This window comes from Barbus barbus, assembly GCF_936440315.1.
Source record: "Barbus barbus genome assembly, chromosome: 41".
In the NCBI taxonomy this organism is placed as follows: Eukaryota; Metazoa; Chordata; class Actinopteri; order Cypriniformes; family Cyprinidae; genus Barbus; species Barbus barbus.
Window position 1 is genome coordinate 4,696,544 of NC_136719.1, and position 5,637 is coordinate 4,702,180.

Consider the following 5,637-nt stretch of genomic DNA (forward strand, 5'->3'; position numbering starts at 1 on the left):
CGGGAGATGGTGGTGCCCAGGAATCTGAATGACTCCACTGAAGTCACAGTGCTGTTCATGATGGTGAGTGGGGGGAGAGCAGGGGGGTTTCTCCTGAAGTCCACGATCATCTCCACAGTTTTGAGCGTGTTAAGCTCCAGGTTGTTAAGACTACACCAGACAGCCAGCTCCTTAACCTCCTGTCTGTAAGCAGACTCGTCACCGTCCTGGATGAGGCCGATCAGTGTGGTGCCGTCTGCAAACTTCAGGAGCTTGACAGAGGGGTCTCAGAGGGTTGCACTATCTTATGTGCGCTGTTTTATCAGTACTTTTGCTTTCGAAATCGATCGCGTTCAACAAGGAGGAGGGAGGATGGAAAGTGGTGGGGCACAGTAACTCGTTTTCCGCGAGTGCCCCCCCCCCTTGGCGCCGGCCCTGGATTTCAGACAGGCTGGTGTCACACCGTCTGGGCCTGATGCTTTCCTTCTCTTGCTCTTTTTGAAGACCTGGCGCACGTCGTCATCTCTTATCTGCAGTTCAGGTGTGGGGGAGAGAGGGGGGTTGCAGGAGGTGTGAATGGTGTTTTTTCAAACCTGCAGTAGAACTCATTCAGATCGTCTGCCAGTTGTTGATTCTCCACAGTGCTCGGGGATGGTGTCTTGTAATTGGTGATGTCTTTCAGACCTTTCCACACTGAAGCCGTGTCACTGGAAGAGAACTGGATCCTTAGCTTGTCAGAATAATTCCTCTTTGCCACTCTGATCTCCTTTTCCAGTGTGTATTTGGCCTGTTTATATAAGGCTCTGTCCTTATTCCTGTAAGCATCGCCTTTGGCCTGACGGATCTGTCTGAGTTTTGTAGTGAACCATGGTTTGCCGCTGTTATAAGTTAGATGAGTCCTGGTAGGAATGCACATATAAGTTTCTGCATGTAGGACGGAATAAGATGAACCAAACAGTGATCAGAGAGTCCTAAAGCTGCTCGTGGAACAGTGAAATGCATCCTTTATTGTTGTATAACCCAATATATTACTCTCTCTGGTGGGACATGTGATGTGCTGTCTGTATTTTGGCAGTTCGCGGGAGAGATTTGCTTTATTAAAGTCCCCGAGAATGATTAAAACAGAGTCCGGGTGTTGTTGTTCACTCTCTGTGATCATATCAGCGAGTTTCTGTAAAGCTGAGCTCACGCGGTGGAATGTAGACACTCACGAGAATGAACGAGCAGAACTCCCGCGGCGAATAGAATGGCTTGCAGTTAATGAAGAGCGTTTCTAGATCTGAACAGCACATCTTCTTTAACACAGTTACGTCTGTACACCACCTCTCATTGATGTAAAAGCATGTCCCGCCGCCGCGCATCATGAAGCGTCTAAACAACGCCGCAGCTCCGCCGACTACTGTTCAGCAAAACATCCAAATAATCGAAAACCGGTTGGAGATTTTGTGGAGTGTTCTGCCGAATGTTCAGTAGTTCTTCTTTGGTGAAACTGATCGTGTTTGACAAACAAAAAACTAACAAAAACACTAAAACAACTGGAGAGGCGCCATCCTGAGTTATATTGTTACATTATTTTCATTCCAGTTAAGCATTTTATGTGGAAGAAATGTGAAAAATACTTTTATGTGAAATAGAAAGATCTTCTTTTTTCTTTTTTTTTTTTTGGTTGCATTTTACTTAATTTTATTTGATATTTTATTTTTTCATAAAAAAAAGCTGTAGATGTTTAATTTTGCTTTGAAATATGCCTTTGTGAGACGTTTCTTTGTGAGATTGACCCACACAGGTCATTAGATACAGTGACCCCATAACCTTCTGGGACTTTTGCAATCAGTGAATTTGCCCCTCAACCATCAATGTGTGTTGAAAGAATACATTTGCACAGTACAGCTTCCTGTTGTGACATCAGTTCAGCTTGTTCTGTTATATTATTTATAGGCCACAATATACACATTTGCAAATTCCCAAATGCATAAAATATATGTATGTGTGTATATGTGTATGTATGTGTGTGTGTGTGTGTGTGTATAATACTATTGTGAAATATTACAATTTAAAAGAACTGTTTTTTTTATTATAAAATATAATTATTCCTGTGATGAAAGCTTAATTTTCAGCATCACTACTCCAGTCTTCAGTTTCACATGATTCTTCAGAAATTACATTATAGTATTCTGAACCATGATATACTACTATTCAAATGTTTGGAGTATGTGTTTGTGTTTAATTAAAAGTAATACTTTTATTCATTATTATGCATTATATTATATTAGAATGATTTCTGAATCACTGGAATAATGATGCTGAACAGTCAGTTTTAATATTCTTAAGAGACAAAAACATTAGTTGGATCAGCTTCTTTCTTGGTGTATCAGTGTGTGTCAGGCTGCATGTCTTAGATTTTTGTGGTGAAGCTGTTGATTAGTTTTATTACTCAATGAATTAGCTGTTGCATGGAAAGTCATGCATTCAGTGCATAAGCTGGGCCTTGTACCAAGAGCTAACATGGCAAAGATTCTTGTCAGGGCAAGGCTCCTGTAGCAAGAGACTGTTGAGATAATTATATTACCAGTCTTGCAGCAAATGAACCTGCTACAGTACATACAAACATACGGTTGACATGGCAGCATAAACTATTAGCAAGTGAAGTCTTGATGGCTGTCAAACTAGAATGAATCATAAAAAGGTCCTTGGATTAAGTGTCCTTGGAAAAGCATCTCAGATATTGTCCAATATAAGCAAATGCAGGTAGGAAATGCCTGTCAATACGTGTCTGAACACTTCCTGTCAGCTCCTTTCTTTATGAATCGACTGAGTCGGAGTCAGTTTTGCATCTGTAACTACAGCAGCGCAGTTTGAGAATTATGTTGTAATGCAAGAAGACGCAACAACTGAATACACATCTCATTTTTTTATTCACATCCCGCTGGAAAATGAGAGACTGTTTTCAAGGAATGACTAGTTCATGGTTTCCAGTGAAAGGTGTGCTGGGTCAGTGTTCACATTCAAACTGTACACTTAAAAAAGAAAAACGACTTTCTAAAATGTGTGCTTTTACATCACATGCTTCTAAGCCACAAATACAGCAAATACAATCCATACATCAGATTGACATTCAAAGCGGGAGATCTGTGTGTTCCTACATGGCACATGGGCGTTTCGTTCACGAGGCTTAGAGGAATGTTTCAGGCTCAATACAGGCTGAGTTTGATCTGGGACAGCTAAAAACACTAAACAAAGCAAAAAACACTAATGCATTTACAATGGATGTGTATGGAACAGGACACTGCACTGCGATACACATAAACACACAAAAGTACTTCATCATTTAAAGGTATAGCCACAAAACTTAAAAATAATACATCAACACAAGACTACAAGACTAGTGGGATAAAAATCGCAATAACACTTTACAATAATTAGTTAATATTAGATAATGCATTAATTAACATTAACAATAAGCAATGCATTTGTTACTGTATTTATTCATATTTGTTAATGTTAGGTTATTGTTCAATGTTATTTCAATTAAATAATATTAACAGATGCAAATCTGTATCCATTAAAAATGCATTTTAGTATTACTATACTAGTAGGGTTTTAATGTTTTTTAATTGAATTTCTTTTATACATTTTGTCATCTGTCATTTGTCATAATTTTTCTAAGTTTATATATATATATATATATATATATATATATATATACTGTGTGTGTGTGTGTGTGTGTGTGTGTGTGTGTGTGTGTGTGTGTGTGTGTATATATATATACTGTGTGTGTGTGTGTGTGTGTGTATACTGTGTGTGTGTGTGTGTGTGTGTGTGTGTGTGTATGTGTGTGTATATACTGTGTGTGTGTGTGTGTGTGTGTATATATACTGTGTGTGTGTGTGTGTGTGTGTGTGTGTATATACTGTGTGTGTGTGTGTGTGTGTGTATATATATATACTGTGTGTGTGTGTGTGTGTGTATATACTGTGTGTGTGTGTGTGTGTGTGTGTGTGTGTGTGTGTATACTGTGTGTGTGTGTGTGTGTGTGTGTGTGTGTGTATATACTGTGTGTGTGTGTGTGTATATACTGTGTGTGTGTGTATATACTGTGTGTGTGTGTGTGTGTGTGTGTATATATATATACTGTGTGTGTGTGTGTGTGTGTGTGTATATACTGTGTGTGTGTGTGTGTGTGTGTGTGTGTGTGTGTATATACTGTGTGTGTGTGTGTGTGTGTGTGTGTATATACTGTGTGTGTGTGTGTGTGTGTGTGTGTGTGTGTGTGTTTGTGTGTATATATATATATATATTAGATTTATTTTAGTTTTCTGAGACTAGATTTTTTTGCCACATTTTAGTGCTTTAGTGCTTATTTTAGGTAATTGTCAAGACAACACTTCAAATTTTCTCTTAAAGTTTTAAATTTAATATTTATATTCTATTACAATTTTACAGCTCAAATAGCACATATTTGTAAGAAAAACTTAAAACAAGTGCTTTAAGAAAAGTACAAGTTTACACGTTCTCTGTAACATCTTGCCTAGACTTCCATACTAAGTGCAGTTCTGTACATGTGTGTGTGTGTGTGTGTGTTTGGACACACAGAGCACTGACACAAACTGAGGAATGAGCAAACAATGTACTAATCAACAGCATTCTCATGCCGTTCTACAACCTGTGCTGAACTGGAACATTCCTTTAAGAACAATGACAACATTCTTACAGTATTCTTTAGGCTCAAAATGTGGTCTTTTTTTTAAGAGCAGAACAACTAACGTCTGGATTTTGGGGGGTCTTGTATCGGCAGTCTTGCCAAGCTTTACTTCAATCAAGTGCTGTTCTAACAGAATTTGTGCAGGACAAAATATATACAGTATCAAGCAAGCAAACCACTCACTTGTCATGTAATGATACACAATCAGAGTGCATAAATGCACTTTTACAAGCACGGACAGCTCAATAAATAAAAAATAAAAAAAGCCACTCAGTCATAATAATATTTACATTATTTTGTTCTTGCAGTGTTGAGATTTCAAAATGAATGTTTAAATCTATCACTGACAACGTAAAAAAGGTCCAAAAGGTCATGTGATATGGCTAGTTTCTTCACTCTCTCAGAAGCTCCTGTATGAAATCACATTCACTATATGTGTGCACATCTCGTTTGCTTGATTTATTTTTCTCGCCACAGTTCTAATGAACACTTATGCTTCAGCTAAGCATGTCCACTAGCATGGCCTCAGCGTTTCTCAGAAACACATCCCATTCTGAGGCACGAGAGTATTAGGTCCATGTTGTCCACATCTGTCAGTAAGGTGCTTCTGTTTCCTTCTACTTTCTGTTGTGCCGGTAGTCTTTTAGTCCTTCAGAAGCTGGTGAATACAGCAGTCGTGTTGCTGTGGTATCAGCATGCGCTCTGTGACAGGACTGACATGCAGAATCAGCTATTCCAGCTATAAGACCTTTTGTTCGTGGATAGTTCCCGTACTAGACGTTAAGGTCATCTTGAAAAAAATATTAATTTCTTTCATTGTTTCACTGGTTTATAAGTAAAGCTCAAGGTTCTGAGAGAGCATAACAAGAGCTTTAAATCGGTACTGTCAGTGCAAGTCTCTGACGTGTACAAAATGAAATCATATCAGTGAAAGACGACCTGTCCTCGTGTGCTCT